This window comes from Nicotiana tomentosiformis, chromosome 6, assembly GCF_000390325.3.
Source record: "Nicotiana tomentosiformis chromosome 6, ASM39032v3, whole genome shotgun sequence".
In the NCBI taxonomy this organism is placed as follows: domain Eukaryota; kingdom Viridiplantae; phylum Streptophyta; class Magnoliopsida; order Solanales; family Solanaceae; genus Nicotiana; species Nicotiana tomentosiformis.
In genome coordinates, this window is record NC_090817.1 from 147,113,511 (window position 1) to 147,131,267 (window position 17,757).

General features: G+C 38.5%; 1 long non-coding RNA gene across 1 annotated transcript; it reads right to left on the reverse strand.

The window, feature by feature from the left end:
- Positions 1 to 5,224: 5,224 nt before the first annotated feature.
- Positions 5,225 to 9,689, reverse strand: LOC138893441 (uncharacterized). Its single transcript, XR_011408987.1, has 2 exons — positions 9,178 to 9,689; positions 5,225 to 6,840 (listed from the first exon to the last, which is right to left on the reverse strand). It is a non-coding gene; the product is annotated as an uncharacterized lncRNA (long non-coding RNA).
- Between the last annotated feature and the right edge of the window lie 8,068 nt (positions 9,690 to 17,757).

Below are 17,757 nucleotides of genomic sequence, written 5' to 3' on the forward strand. Positions count from 1 at the left end.
ATCAGTTGGCAATTTATGAACTACCAAATCAGTGCTCAAACCCGGCATGTCGTCATACGACCATGCAAAAACATCTTTATATTCAAACAGTGCTTTGATTATTTTTTCCTTGATTTGTGGTTCCAGATGCACACTTATCTTGGTTTCCCTGATATTATCTTGATCTCCTAAATTGATTACTTCAGTTTCATTCAAATTAGGCTTGGGTTTTTCTTCAAAGTGATTTAGTTCTCTACTGATTTCCTGAAATGCTGCTTCTTCATCATATTCATTTTCATCATCACACTCTACTTCTTGGATTGTTGTTTCAGAATTAGATTGGCTTTTACGATTTGGCTAAAAATTCCTCATGCATGTCATGTCATTGAAACCAGCATAAAAAGAACTGTACAGAAAAAAGAAACAAAACAAAAATGAAACGCTATCAGGAATAATGGAAAACGGGAAATTGTATTTCATTGAAAATAAAAGGATAGAAGGGTTTGTACATCAAAACAAGCAAAAAATAAAAAATCTAGATTACAACCCTGGAATAACCCAGATAACAAAAAGGAAAACAAAGCAAACTACCAAAACTCCTTCCGGGTGGGGAGAGGAGTAGCTTTCCAATTGCTAAGCTTCACATTTGGCCCAACGAGCTGCACATCGGCATTATTGGAACCTTCCCCGATTTCCACCATATTAACCTCATCAAACAGACTCTGGAACCTCTTGATCAACTCTTCATCAAAGTCGACCACAGGTTTTGGGACCGCTGATATTGGGCGCTTTGCGACCCCTGGCTTGACAAAAGACTTGGAGACATGTGGAACAGGCTTAGGAAGTGACCATTCCTTTCTTTTCAAATTTTTAGCCTTTTTTACGTCCTTCCCTGTGAGTGTGAATCCCAAACCAAATGTACCGAAACTTTCACGTGGACACACCGAATGTGCAATACCCTGCAGAGATGAACCCAGGCCTTTGCTGGGCACAAAACCATTCTTCAACAGTTCATTTGCTACTATGACGGACACAAATGGTAGCTTCGGACCTGGAATGCATTCTCCTTCAGGAATCTTCTCGACAGACACTGTTTCGAACGTTTGGTAAACCCAAGGCCCTTTATCATCTTAAACTTCAATAAGTAGAACAGTTGTGTCATTGTAAGCAGATAAGTTCTCATCACCGTGCACAACTATTTCCTGCCTGTCCCATTCAAACTTTACCATTTGATATAGAGAAGACGGGATTGCCTTGGCAGCATGTGTTCAGGGCCTGCCCAACAACAAGTTGTAGGAGACAGCCACATCTAGCACTTGGAACTCCATAGTGAACTCAACTGGCCCTATTGGCAATTCGAGCATTATATCACCAACAGAATCTTTCCCTCCTCCATCAAAGTCTCGAACACATACATTGTTCATATGGATCCTTTCAGTGCCGATCTTCAACTTTTGCAAAGTGGACAGAGGGCAAATATTTGCACTAGAATCGTTATCAACCAGTACCCTTGAGACAGCAGAATCCTCGCACTTCACTGTGAGATAAAGAGCTCGGTTGTGCTCTATACCCTCCATAGGAAGTTCATCATCTGAGAAAGTGATCCTGTTTGCTTCGAAAATCTTGTTAGCAATCTTTTCTAAGTGGTTCACCGTGATCTTATCAGGAATATAGGCCTCATTCAAAATCTTCATCAGGGATTTGCGGTGGTCATATGAATGTATCAGCAAAGACAAAAGAGAGATCTGAGCTGGTGTTTTCCTTAACTGCTCTACAATGGAATAGTCTTGCATTTTTATCTTTTTCAGGAACTCTTCAGCCTCTTATTCGGTGACCGGCTTCTTTACTGGGACGTGGCCATCCTTGAATGGCTTGGCTTTTCTCAGTTCTTCTGGGGTAAAACATCTCCCAGAACGAGTCAATCCTCCGGTTTCATTGACTTCTTCCTCTACTTCTTTCCCTTTATATGTTACTATCACCTGTTTGTAATTCCACGGGACGACCTTTGTGTCAACCATTGGTAACTAGGTCACTGGCTTAATAATAACGGGGGTAATACGAGCCCCTTCCATGATTATGATAGGCTTGCCCAGGACCCCTGGCACGACCACTTTTTGCTTTTCCTGGTTCGCTTCAACATCAATCGGAGGCCCTTTCACAACCAATACAGATGGCTTCACGTTGAGCGTGCTTAGCTTCTCCGACACCCCTTCAACTGTCAAGGGCATTGCTTTTGCAAAATCTGGAGCTTTAACTGGATTACTTTCGCTAGCCCAGATCATCATGACAGACTTGGAAGAATTCTTGGGCTCCCCGTCCTTATGAACTATCTCAATCATATGTGTCTCTGCATGGGCCGGCAAAGGATTTTGGTTGATGTTTGGCGCCTCCGGGCTCTGGACCACAATTTGATTTGTATCAATAAGCTCTTGGATCGCCCGCTTCAAATGCCAACACTTCTCTGTGTCGTGCCCTGGGGCATCAGAATAATATGCGCATTTGAGGGAATAATCAAGGTTCCTTGGAGGTGGATTTGGTGTCTTTGGCTCAATCGGCCTCAAAACGTCCAACTGCATCAACCTTTGAAACAAACTGGTATACGACTCTCCAAGAGGGGTGAAGGTTTCTTTCCGCTGCTGCCTCTCTTTTCTATAATCCAGATTTGATCGAAAGATTAGACCAGTAGGTTTTCGGTATGGTTGTGGGGGTGGATAAGGATTTTGTGGAGTTGGAGCATGCCATTGCGGGTAAAGAGGGGGTTACGCATATGACTGTGCATGGTGAACATGGTATTGGGGTGGTCTGGCTGAATATTGAGGGTCTTGTGGTGGGAAATAATGTTGGGATGGATTATATGGAGCTTGGGTGTAGGCTTGAGGTTGGGGTCGAGGTTGGGTGTACTGGTGAGGCGAACCCCTTGGGCCACGCCCTGATCCAGAGACAAATATAGCGACATTATCTTTCTTCTTTTTGCCTAACAGGCTTCCGGTGCCACTTTGAATTGCCTGTGTGGTTGTTTTATGGCAGAGTAGCTCATGATCTTACTTGACTTAAGTCCCTCTTCCACCATTCCTCCCATATTTACTACATCGTTGAAGGACTTACCTATGGCTGAGATCAAATGGCCAAAGTAAGTAGGTTCTAAGGCTTGAAGAAAGTACTCGACCATCTCATCTTCTTCCATTGGAGGATTGACCCGTGCAGCTTGTTCTCTCCATCTGAAACCATATTCCCTAAAGCTCTCGCTGGGCTTCTTCTCTACCTTGGTCAAATATAGGCGATCCGAGACAATGTCTATATTGTACTGAAAGTGCCGAGCAAAGGCCTGAGCCAAGTCGTCCCATGTGTACCACCTGCTAGCGTCTTGGTGGGTGTACCATTCCAAAGCCGCCCCACTCAAACTCTGACTGAAATACGTCATTAATAATTCGTCTTTCCCACCGGCGCCTCTCACCTTGCTGCAAAAGACTCTCAAATGGGCCACGGGATCTCCATGTCCATTGTACAGGTCAAACTTGGGCATCTTGAACCCAGCGGGCAGTTGGACATCAGGGAATAAGCATAAATCCTTGTAAGCCACACTTACTTGGCTTCCTATCCCTTGCATGTTCTTCAAAGATTGCTCTAGACTCTTCACTTTCCTGAATATCTCATCCTGGTCCATGTTCCGGGATGGTTTCTCAGTTTCAATAGGAGGTTCAAAGTGAGGGGTGTAGGAGCTTGGAACGCGGGTTCACTAGAAGATAGGTGGAGGGTAGCTCGCGGAGAGGCTACGAAAATAGGAGAAGATGTCGGAGCCGGGTATGCGGTTGTTTTGGTTGGTGGAGCATGGAAAGTTTGGGACGAGGTGCCGGGGTAGTGGTGGAAAGGGGTAAAACCCGGTGCATGCTGAGGGGAAAGATCAACGGTAGTGGGATTCTGGGCTTGTGCCAGTGGTGGGATGAAAGCGGGATTTTCTATGTAGTTAGCGGGAAATGAAGGTGGAGGATGCCCCCTGATCCAGGTTTGATACATTTCAGCCATTTGATGCTTCAACCTGTGGACCTCCTCTTTCAATTCAGACTCCCATTCTACAATCTCCCTCGGCGGGTCGACAACACCCGTGTCCGACTCTTTGCTAGTCATGACTTCCTTGCGCTTTGATCTGGTATTATAGGGGTGACTTGCCAGGATGCCACTAAACTAACCACCTAAACAGAACCTGTCTTTCTATGCACACACAATAACTTGGTCAGTTTTGAAGCATTTAACAGATAGGGAATTGCATATTGGGGATGCAATGCACCTGAGCAGTTAAACGTTTCTAAATGCTTTGCGACGGTTTATGTGTTTTATCCCGGCTCTTTTCCCAAATTTTGAATCCTGATTTTTCCTCTCTCCTTTTGTTGTGTTTCGCTCTTTTAATTCTCATTCTTTTTTTTCTTTTGTTTGGACCCTCTTTTCTTTCTTCCCTCCCTTTTTTCTTTTCCTCTTTTTTTTCTTTCTTTCTTTTCTCTATTTTCTTTTAAGACTATGATCGAATCCTATGGGGATTGCCTACGTATCATGACGCCGCATGAAGCAGATCATTACACAGTTCAGGGATATAAATGCGAAATGAAAATTTCTTTTTTTTGTTTTTTTTTCAATATTTCATTGATAAAAGACATCTTTTTGAATTTTCTATTACAATGACTTAAAGTAGTGATGACTATAAAAGAAAATTCTATAGACTCGAAATAAAGCAATAAACAGCCTTGACAAAGACAAACAAAACTCGAGGAGAAAAACAAACTCAAAAACTTAAAAAAAAAGAAGGTCAAAAATACATAAGAGCATCCACTGGTACTCCGGGGGCTTGCGGGACATCAGTCGGTCTCTGCACGGGCCTATGGGCAATATCTTCTTAAAGGTGGTCTAGGTCAACCATCACCTGTCGAACGAATGTCATCACAGAAGCAAAAAACATAGACTTGGTCATGTCTTCACATTCATGGTATTTCATTACAACATAATCAGCTATCTCTTTAATCCTCATTCTGATGACACCCTTTTCTTGAAGCAAACGTCCAATCTGCTGGGCCCGAGCCTCCAACACCTGTGTATCTGTGTTGTTTTGATCTTGTAACTGCTGCAGGCTTTCTTGTAGCTGGTAAATCAATGCATAGCAATGTTCTCTTTCTGTCTTGAAATCCTTTGTTTGCTTGACCAATTTATTTTCCAGGGCAACCGGCTTTTTCTGTAAATTTGCTACTTCTTTGTCATATTTCTGCTTCAACTGGTGGGCTAATCTAGCATGTTCTTCTGCACTTTTGGCCAACTTTGCTTGAGCATTTAACAAGTCCCTTTCGGCCTTTGTCAAGTCAAAACCATAATCATGCACTTTCCGCCTTAGGTTGGTTATAATTTTCTCATCTCTCTCACTTCTTACCGGTGTCTCGGCGGCTATTTTCATTCTATGGATTTGGGCTCGAAGGGCTTCATTTTCCCTAGCCAACCTCTTATTTTCCCCTTCATCTTTAGCTTCCTGCAAACTACTATCAAATTTGATTTTTTCAATTTGTTCTTCTAGTTTGTTTATAGTAGTCCGGTATTCCTTTTCTTTAGCTAACCAAGCCTATTGCTCTCGTGCTCCATCGGTGAATTGTTGGACATGGGGCCTTTTGGCGGGCTGTTCTGGCTCTTGATCAACCCGACTTCTTTTACCATACCATGTGGCATAGTTGGATCCTACTTCACCCATGGACAAATCTCGTACTTGAGTTTGTGGTTCCAGGAACCTACATTAATGCCGAATCAGGCGGACCCTTTCTTCTGGAAATGTGGTTTTGGGCATAGTTCAATAACCTGTGGACTCAAATCTTCGTCATAGGGGACCGTTTGGTATCTGCCCAATTGGCGTAGGACCCGATGCGGGGCATATGGCTGAATACTCCGAAGACCCATTAATAAAAAAAAGCACACTCCGGCGGACATGTAAATAACTTCATCGACCAGAGCCAACCGAAAGTCCACTCAATTCGATTTGCATTTAAAGAACCCAAATACTCGAACCATGCCTTAGTACCTTCTGGCAACTCATGAGCATTTACTCGGTTTTCATATTCTTCGATGCAATTGAGTCCGGTCAGACCGTAGTTCATGTAACCTGGGCGATGACAAAGATGTTCTACCAACCACATTTGTAAAAGCAAGTTGCAACCCTAAAAAAATTTTGTCCCGGCTCGACAAGAGGTTAAAGCTCGGTAAATTTCTGCGAGAATCATCGGTATGATAGTGCCATTGGCCTTTTTGATCATAAAGTCGGCCACTCCTGCGAGCCCTAATTCTATATGTTTGTCACTCCTTGGGCATATCAGAGTGCTTAAAATTGCCACCACAAAGGCCAAACCCCTGCGTGCTTCCCATTTGTCTTTATTTCCCTGATGATTCAAACTAGTGTCCGGAGCCTCAAATCCGTGGGGGTCCCCATACCGGCTGTATAAGAAATGGAATGTGCAGAATCCTCCGGCTAAATTTTTATCTTTAACCTGCCGGCTAATACTCAAGAGGTCCAAAAACTTATGAGGGGTTACAGTTCTTGGTGCTACTGGATATTGATGCCTTAGCTTCCCTTCGAAACCAGCATAATCTGCTATCTCCTCTAGTGTAGGGGTCAACTCGAAATCAGAGAAGTGGAAAATATTGTGTGTCGGGTCCCAAAACGGTATCAAAGCTTCGATTATATCAACCTTTGATTTAATCTCCAGAAGACCAATGAGCCCACCTAAAGCCTTTGTCACAGAACGCTTGCTGACCTCCCCTAGGTCGTTCCACCACATATGGAGTCCTAGTGGAATCTCGTCTACGACTCGAAAAGGTATATTTTCAACAGTGCTCATCCTGCACATTTTTATTTAAGGCGACTGGTTAAAAACAAGTAATTTTTGATTTTTTTTATTTTTGACCCCAAAAGAAAGATTATTTGTGCAAAATAAAACTCAAACAACTCAAGGCCACCTTTGCAAATACGACCCTTCAGAAATAAAGATTTTAAAGTTGTGCTTGCTAAGTGGCCAAAATTAGGAAAAGAGCCATAGGTGGCTATTCTGGTAAAACAAACTTCCTGCGTCCCGTCGGGACGTTTCTGGCTATTTGGACAGAAAGTGACATCCCCTAAATTTATTTATGACAAAATGACGTATTTTTATATTTTTTGGTTATTTTTGCAAAAACGGGGCCGGACCCGATGAGGGTTGCCTACGTATCTCACATCCGGTGAGAATCAAACTCGCGTAGTTCGGTTAATTTTGATGCACAGAAAGATATGATTTGTTTTGAAATGATTTTCTTTTTTAAAAAAACTTTGGCAGAGTAACGGGATTTTTTGAATATCGGGATTATCAAAATCGGGCATTTTTCTATCCTATCTTACTCTTGATTTTTTTTTTCTTCTTAATTTTCTTTCCTTACTCTAGAAGCCGGTCAACATACAAGCCAAGCAAATTAATGCACAAGTAGCACGTAAAGAATGCATCAAGATGGTCTTTTAATTTTCGGGTGCACCTATCCTAGACGGACCCAACCCCTATGTTGAGTCCCCTAAGTCAAATACACATGATGCAAGCAAACGTACCTACTAGGGATTCGGCATGAGGATGTGTTATTCTAAGTTTAAATCTTGAGTGTATTGTTCTAGACCTGGCTTACCCGAGCGGACAACTCGAGCCGGAGGGGGGAGGGGGGGGGGCAGCGTATCGGGAATATAGAAGCTTCACCGGCTTTGCAACTTGTCCGAGCCTCATTCTAAAATTAGGATATGACTCTAACAGAAAAGAAGCCACGCGAAGCGCACGCTCCCCAGAAGATTTAGAAGACTTAGAGAGAAGGAGAGTTGTCGTAGCAATTTATATACAGTTCAAACAATATCAAAGCGGTAAAAAGCGGCATTTAGCACATTAGGCTCAAACACGTAAAAATCAGATTATAAATAAAACCAAGTATCACAATTATTCTAAGCTCGAATTTTGAACCCTGAACCAGAGATTCTGGGTTCTTTTCCCCAACAAAGTCGCCAGAGCTGTCACACCTCCTTTTTTCGAAGGGGGATAAGGGAGTTTTTCCAATTAAAGTGACGTTAATCGAAATGGGATTATTTATTTATCAGAGTCGCCACTTGGAATAGTTGTTATGGTGTCCCAAGTCACCGGTTTATTTTAAATCCCAAATCAAGGAAATTGACTCTATTTTATGGTCCGCGAACACAGAAGACCGGGTAAGAAATTTTGTTAACCCGGGAGAAGGTGTGAGGCACTCCCGAGTTCCGTGGTTTTAGCACAGTCGCTTAACAATTAATACTTGGCCTAATTATCTGATTTATTACATATTTAAAGCCTATTGTGCATTTTACTTTTTAACCGCTTTTAATTATTTATGAAATTATTTCTGGAATAAGTCACGATATCGTACACTTGTCGTTTTGGCACACGTCGCAAACCGCGCCACATAAAATGCACCCGCGATTTACAACATGTTTATTTTTATTATTATTGTTTGAAATTGAGGTCGAGTCACGTGAAACGCGCACTCGAATTGGAGATTACGTATCATGACTATACCACGATAACCGTACCCATAGTCACGATGATTTATTAATCGTGCCTAAAGCAAACTACGCTGTTCGAGTTATTTATCATATATTAATTTGAGATTATTGTAAGGCCATGAATTATGGAAGTGGTAGAAAAGAAGCAAATTAGTTGATGGAATAAACATGCTAGCATGTTCCTTCTCGTTATTAACCGAACCCAAAATCCAACTTCAATTTTTCTTAAAAAAATCAACCTACGGCTTAAAAATGCTCTTATTAAGAGTCGAATTAACAAAAGCAAGGTAAAAAAAAAAATAACAGAAATTATCCAAAGCTCGAATCATTTAATTTTGAGTTCTCTGCCACGAATAATTTGTCTCAAGAAGCCAAAACCTCTCTTTTGCTTTTAAATTCAAACATTGTCATGGCTTAACCAAACAGATCGTAATCAATGAAAATCCAAACATTTGCAGCCACATTTTCATAAACTAATTAATTCATGTATGCTCCCAAATAACGCATCATCAACGGAAACTTTAACATAAATAAACTAAATTAAGAAAGTTCTAGACAAACAACAGAATAATCACACGGCATTCATAATCATCGGAGATTAATAGAGAGGAAACTTATCAGAGAAAGAAATTGACCTCAAAGAATGACAGCTTTTCGATTACAGTAGCCGTATATGAGTGGAAACCCGGATCGAAAAACCCCGACGGAAACAGAAACTCGAACTTAAGACCGGAATCGCACTGGTAATCCCGAACGAAAAACCTGCCGGCGACCTCGACTTCGAGCACAGAGCTTCAATGTAAGATTTCGGAGATAAAAATGGTGGCCTCCATTACTCGTCCGTTTCCCCTCTACTGTATCTACGTGTGTGTGGGGCTGAGTGTTGTTGGGTTGAGAGAATGAGAGGGTGGTGGCAGAAGCTTTTGGAATTTTTTCCTCTTTTTGAGGAAGATAGAGATACAGAAGGGAATGGGATTTTTGGGAGTGGGCAGCCGTTAGAATAACGAAGACCTCTGTTAGGTTTTGTGAAAATATGGGTTTTATATGGTTTGGGAAAACAACCTTGGCCATTGGATGAAAGTAGATCGATGGCTATGATTAAGGAGGGATTTTATGGGTGAGAAAAGGTTTGGGCTAAAAGAGATTGGGAAGAATGGGCCTTTGTCTTGCTGGGCCACTAAAATTCGAAATGAGCTCCCAATTGGCTCGGACTTAATTCTTTCTTATTGAACAAAAATAAAAATAAAAATAAAAATACTATCAAAATATACTAATTAATAAGAATAAACTATTAAAGTGATCTATATATTAAAATAAAAATATTTTTGGTATTTTTTAAGTGTTATAAATATTATAAAATACTAATAAGCTAATATATATTTATATATATATATAATAAGAAAAGAAACATTATAAAACCATTTTTGTGTTTTTAAAACTTATGTTTTAAAATTAAAACTAAAAGCTGACTGAAATCCTATTAAAATGGAAATAAATAAATATTTTTAAAATACTACTTTTAAAAGTTGCGCGGGTCAAAAATTACGTGCTTACAATGACAAAACTAACCACTAGACGATACAAATTGTTAAATCAACACCATGCAGTATGACTCTTTTCTTTAATCCACCTTCTCCAGACCAGAACAAAAAACACATATCAATACGTTTTTTGCTCCCTCTATTGAGAAAAAAAAGACGTAATGATGCTAAATGTACAATTTTACTTCGCATTTTGAGTAAAATACAGTTATATAACATATTTCTTGTACAAAGGGAGCAAAAAAATGTATTTTAACCAACTAGTTTAATGTGACGAGCCGAATACCCACCACGATTAAAATAATAATAATACTAATAATAATAATAATAACAACAATAATAATAACAACAACAACAACAACAACAACAACAACAATAATAATAATAATAATAATAATAACAAAAATAAAGATTATTCGTTTTAGCCATTAAAATGCTTCGTGTTTGTAAGAGTATAGCACAACATGAATTGCTTTGTTCCTTTCATGAGGATAACTCATTGATCAAGAGATCATAATTCAAATCATAACATGAAAATTTAAAGGGTTTAAGTTTAATGGCCTCAGTTGGATCTCTTGTTACCGATGTTTAAAAAATATTATCACATGCTCCAAAATATTTTGCAATTTATCTCTTATTTTTTGATGAAAAATGAATAAGATATTTCATTTATTTCCTTTTTGTTTCTAGCATTTACAAATAATTTATGCAGAAGTTTTTTTTTTGTAGGACAGAAATATGTGTGTTTGGAATTTTTACTTATTTTCTAGTTTATATTTGTTAAAATCGTAAGTTCAACCTAAATGGATGAATTTTCTCTCTCGACCTTATTAATTTAGACTATAAATAATTTATATTATTGAGAATAGGCATTTATACTTTATTTTTGAAACTTCATAGGAAAATTAACATTGCGGAAATTTTTTTATATGAAAGAGATTTGTACGAAATTTTTTGACCCTGTCGAATCCAAACTTTATGCTAATTTTGTATTTTTTTCATATTAAAAATAATAATTTCATATGGACATCTAACTTTCCACTGTTCATTAAAGAGTTAATATTTTAACTCTACAACTTGCGAGTTAATTTCTCTAGACGCCTATATAATATGACTTAATTTTGGTCAATCCCTTGCATTTCAAAATCTAAAATTTAACACCTATTTAAAGGAAGCTAAATCCTACCCAAGTATAATGATTACTAGTAATTAAGTAAGTAATTTATTTCATTAGATATTTAGGAGGTCTCGTGTACTCACATTTCAAAAAAAAAAAAATGATTTCTAACTTTTTAATGAAAGAGTACAATCCTTTGTCTCAAGCTCTTGTGGCTACAATGTTTGAATCTTGTTCAAGCGAACTTGTGGTATATTGGTAGAAATATGTCAATGCTTGTATCATTTTAATTCACAGAAAATCAATAGCTTCTCTTTTCCTCAGGGCTCTTCAAAATAGGGAGTCGGTTTTTTTCCCTAGGAAAGGTCATAAACACACACAGAAATATAAAGAGGAATTTTCAAAAACTACTACTGTTTTGTTGCTATTAACTTTATATAGCTACTATATACATAATTACTTCCAATATCTATTATTCAGTTGTTACGGTAGTATATTCGCGCGGTTGTATTCATGAATACATAAGCAAAAAGCACCTAAAATAAGGGTAGTCCAACTGTACGCGCATGTATTCACATGTATTCGCGATTCTGTATTCATGAATACAAGCGCCTAAAATCAGGGCAGTCCAACTGTACGCACATATATTCACATGTATTCGCGTTGTTGTCTTCATGAATACAACAACAAAAAGTGACTAAAATCAGGGCAGTCCAGCTGTACGCGCATGTATTCACATGTATTTGCATTGTTGTATTCAAGAAATACTGCAACAAAAAGCGCCTAAAATAAGGGCAATCCAGCTGCACACGCATGTATTCAAATGTATTCGCGCCATGTATTCATGAATACAGTAACGACAATCACCTTAAAAATAGGTATGTCCATCTGTCTAATAACAGAAATAATATCAATTAGCGTGATACACTCCTAATATAACTCAGCAAAATCAATTCTTACATGCCTCATTATCAATCCAATTAATTAGAATAATTTTTCAATTGTATATAACTGTTGTACTTAACTTTAGTATTTAGTGTGTTTCAATATTTTTTTTACTATTGCATTCATTAGATTCAATGTTTGTATTTACGGTATTCGCTATTTTATATTCAGTGTATTCAAATAAATTTGTATTAGCAGCATTTTAGTTATTCCTAATACATGTTATTACTGTTGTATTCAGTATATTTCATTGGTTGTATTCACTGTATTTCTATTTGTATTCAGTATATTTTAATGTATTTCACCGTATTTTAAAATTAAATGTATTCACTGTTTATATTCTATTCTATTTTAATATTTGTATTCAGTGTATTTCAATGTTTATATCCTGTATTCATGCACGAATACATGAGTATTCAGTTGTATTAAAAAAATACAAACCTTTAAAATACATAAATACAGGCAAAACATAATATATTTATATAAAAATATAATATATTTGAGTGAATTTGTACAGAATACAATGTGTTTGTATTATTGGATGTGACTAAATAGCGAAGAAGGGAAGAAAGTTCACCGGATATGGCATTTTCCGGCCAAGCAAAATATTATATACATTGTATTAAAACTAAAAATGGAGACGAACAAAAACCCCGGCCCTTAAATCTTCTCCGGCATAAAAACTATTGCAGTATCCGTGTAGAAAAATCATTTACAATATCCGGCGTAGAGAGAGCCGTAGTCTCTTTCTTTCTAATATTGCAGTACAAATCCATTACAAATATCCGGCGTAAAAACTAAGCAGTACAAATCCATTGCAATATCCAGCGTATAAACTAAGGAGGTATTCTGCTCGAACAGAGAGAGAAGAAAAATTTTGTTGGGATTTTGAGATCGTGTGTTAATTGAAAGAAAGAGAGAGAAGGAAGAGAGAGAGAAAGAAGAAAAAATTTGTTGGAATTTTGGTATCGTGTGTTAATTGAAAGAAAGAGAGAAGGAAGAGAGAGAAAGAAGAAAAAATCTGAGAGAATCTTGTGTTAATTGAAAAAAAAAGAGATGAAAAATATAAATAGCATATTTCATGTCTCAATGATAGTATATATCATAAATACCTATTTTGCTATAAAATATAAAAAGTAACTATAAAAAATAATATTTTAAAATAATTTTAGTTTATAATAAATATGGTATATAACTTTGCAACAGGCGGTAAAATTTTCAAATATAAATGGACGTTGATCACTTTATCATAGTTGATCTAAATGTACAGTTCCTTTCCTTGTTCGATGTATCTAAATGTGGGAAATGAGTTGTTTAACACGTATATGTGACACTCACATAATCATAACGTGATACTAATGTACTATTTTATACTAACATTTTACTTTAATAAATAAATAAAAATAACAATATACTCCGCCAAAAATATCCACTATTCGACGAAATCAACAAAGTTTTTAATTAAAACTATCAAAGATAAGGATGTGTGTGTTACTATATATATGGTAATTGCTTTCTAACCTCTTTTCCAATATAATGAGAACTAAATAATCTCAACATTTAAATTTCACATTTTTTCCATTTTTATTTTACACTTTCAAATTGTGAAAATTTACAGTATTGACTCGAAATTGACTACTACTTTGACCAAGTCAATCTAAGTGATGGGATAAGATAAGATACTTCAAGATACGTAGTCAGATTCGGCGGGAAAAAGATTGACCCAAATGAGATTTTGAGAATATATTAAATTGCAAAAAAGAAAAAATATATTCAACCTTAAATCTGAAATCCATTCTTGAGAAACATTCACAGTATATTAAAATTTTTAGATCTTCTCCGAAATTGAGAGAAAAGAAACTTGAGAAAAAAATAAAAAATAACGAATTGAAGTAAAAAGAAAAAGAGAACAAGAAATCACTAGCTAGCTTTGGCGTCATTGGTTATGTTGAACATCAAGAAAAAAAATATTGTTATTTGACATACTATTTCTAGATGAATTTAAAGACTATGGGTTGATGAGTATAACATTTAAGGTTATTAATATAGTTAGTGACGGCGGCGGATGATGATAGAGGTAGTTGGTTGGTGGTGATGGTTGTGTAATAATTGATAAAGTAGTGGTGAAATATTACGTCCACGAGAATCATTAAGTTAGCATTTTAACAATTTTGAAGACTTTTCGCAACATGGCTGATTTAAAAGTATAAAGTGAAAGCTAACTAATGGTGAGTTACAACTTCATTAAGTGGAAGTAACTGAACCTAACTGTTCCTTTTCTTCTAAGGAACACTTGTTTCATATACAGAAAATTTCTTCATGCATGTCAGAGTAAAAACAGTAACTGATTAACTTCATTGAATATTTAATTAATCACTGCAATTCAATGAATTCCACCAGCTTCAAATGGACAAGCTGTGTTCTTTGACATTGCTACAGAGAGGCTAATCAGGTCGCGGATATTTTTGTCAAAATAGAGCATTGACGAACAAGTGAGCTTTTTCTATGTTTCTAATGAAATGCGGCCGAGACAAGTCCGTAGTTCTTATGCATGAGTCATTCTGGTTAGTTTGGTTGAACTTTGTACGCGGTCGAAATAGATTTCGGCCTTCATACGATTGATCGAGGTCAAAACATAATGGATCAAAGTCAAAACATAATGGATCGAAGTAAGGCTCCGTGATGGGTTCCGAAGATGGAACAAACAAGCTTCGAGCCCGAGGGACCGATAAACGTCGAGCTCGATATCATTATCAAGCTCGAATCCAAATTGAACTATGATGCGAAGAAAAGTTATCGAACTTGTGATTCAGAGACCGACCCACATCGACCCCGAATCAATTCAGGGATCCGAGTCAGAATCAAGCTCAAGTCAAGATCGAGAGCTCGAGTCAAGACCGAAAACTCGAGTCAATATCGAGCTCATAGGCAAGAGCCGTTGCAATCCCACTAGAGTAGAGAATCTTGGTAGGAATTGTGGAAAAACTGATTTATCATTGGTCTCCCACTATGTATTTTTAATTATATCTAAAGTAATATCCCCCTACTATAAAGGGAATGATTATCATTTCTGTAAGGACCAAGTTTTTGCTTATATTGTAATTCAAGCACCATATTCTCCTACAGTGAAGAATTATTCTTTCAAACTTCATAAATTGATTCAACTTATTTAGTCCTAGCAATCATCTTCCTTACAACCTTTTCTATTTGCATTCTTATCAATCCATACTTGATTTTTCTATTCATCCTTACGATTTGTATTAAACTATACCATATATCCTTAGAACTACGTACAAATTCAACTCTATCCGTTTTTTGGGTAAACAGTTTGGCGCCTACCGTGGGGCTAAGGATAACAATGGTTATTTGATACGACCTTGTTTTACGCTTGTTTCCGAAAGCATTTCGGATTAGCAATAACTGACTACCAATCAAATGGCCTTACCTATCGACAACGAAGTCGGTCTTCAAGATGAGAATAACAACTTGACACCCAGTACCGGAATACCACTTGTCAACGCCGTTGAAGCTCGAATCGAAGTGCCGATAGATATCAATTCGCATGTGGCCATTGAGGCAAACCTACATCCTGAACCTGAGAATAGCATTCATGGTGGCACTCGGTCTGCAGTTCGAGATACCCATAATGTTGAGGAAAACGGCGTCAGCCTGCGCATGATTTTTGAAATGTTGCAAGCTCAACAGGCAGCAATAGCTCAGTTGCAGAGCCAAACCTAACTACCAAGCAGACCGGAGCCCAGTCCACTTCGAGAAATCAGCCACAGAACGGAGTCGGCCATAGTGAGGTCAAATGAGCAAGAATCGGGGACTACTTCCGAAATTGCTAAAATGCTCGAGGAGCTCACAAAGCGAGTCGAAGCCAACGATAAAAAAGTAGAAACGTATAACTCCAGGGTCGATCAGATCCCGGGAGCTCCATCAATGATAAAAGGGTTGGATTCCAAAAAATTCGTGCAAAAACCTTTTTCCCTCGAGCGCAGCCCCAAAACCAATCCCCAAAACATTTCGTATGCCCGAAATTCCTAAATATAACGGAACGACCGACCCCAACGAACACATAACTTCTTACACGTGTGCCATCAAGGGCAATGATCTAGAAGACGATGAAATTGAATTTGTGTTGCTAAAAACATTCGGAGAAACCCTCTCGAAGGGAGCAATGATTTGTTATCATAACCTACCACCGAATTCCATTGACTCATTTGCCATGTTAGCGGATTCTTTTGTAAAAGCACACACCGGCGCCATAAAGGTTGCAACAAGGAAATCGGACATTTTCAAGGTAAGACAAAAGGATAACGAGATGCTGAGGGAGTTCGTATCTCGTTTACAAATGGAACGAATGGATCTGCTACCAGTCACAGACGATTGGGCTGTTCAGGCTTTCACTCAAGGTTTAAACGAACAAAGTTCAACGGCTTCACGACGGTTGAAGCATAACCTGATCGAATACCCAGCCATCACGTGGGCCGACGTACACAATCAGTATCAATAAAAAATTAGGGTCGAAGATGATCAATTGGGGTCTGAACCCGCTGTTCGAAGGGATATTAATCGAGAACAAGGTCCGATCGGTGATCGATACCGACCGTATAACGGAAACCGCAGAATCAGTGAATCGAGACATAACCCCGGGCAAAATAATAAAAGAAGTGATCGAGGTCAAAGGTCCCGGGGGCTGATGAATAGAAGTAGGTTCGACAGGCCTGCCGGATCTAAGGAAGAGCATCGGTTATCGGAATATAACTTCAGCATCGATACATCCGCCATCGTGTCAGCTATCAGTTGCATCAAAGACACTAAATGGCCTCGACCCATGCACACCGATCCTGCCCAGAGGAATCCTAATCAAATGTGCGAATATCATGGCACCCATGGCCACAGAACGGAAGATTGCAGGAAGCTAAGAGAGGAGGTAGCCCGGTTATTCAACAAAGGGCACCTTCGAGAATTTTTAAGCGATAGGGCGAAGAACCATTATAAAAACAGGGATTTCGGCAAGCAAAACAAACAAGATGAACCACATCACGTCATTCACATGATCATCGGCGGCGATACCCTTCAAAGAGCGATGCTTAAACGCACTAAGACATCGATTGTGAGGGAAAAGCGATCTCGAACTCAAGATTACACTACAAACTCATAACGATGCACTGGTAATATTCGTACTTATGAATAAAACTAAAGTTACGCGTGTGTTGATTGATCCTGGTAGCTCGGCCAATATCATCAGATTGAAGGTCGTAGAACAACTCAGCCTACAGGACCAGATCGTACCCGCAACCCTGGTTCTAAACGGATTTAATATGGCATGTGAAACCACCAAAGGCGAGATAATTCTACCAATAAACATGGTCGGGACCATCCAGGAAACGAAGTTCCACATGATCGAAGGCGACATGAGGTACAACACCTTTTTTGGAAGGCCGTGGATCCACAACATGAGAGCTGTACCGTCGACCCTACACCAGGTCCTTAAATTCCTAACATCGAGGGGAGTTAAAACAGTGTACGGAGAACAACCGGCCACAAGAGAAATGTTTGCCATCGAATAAGCAAATCCAATATCCTCGCCTTCGCCAATAAAGGGT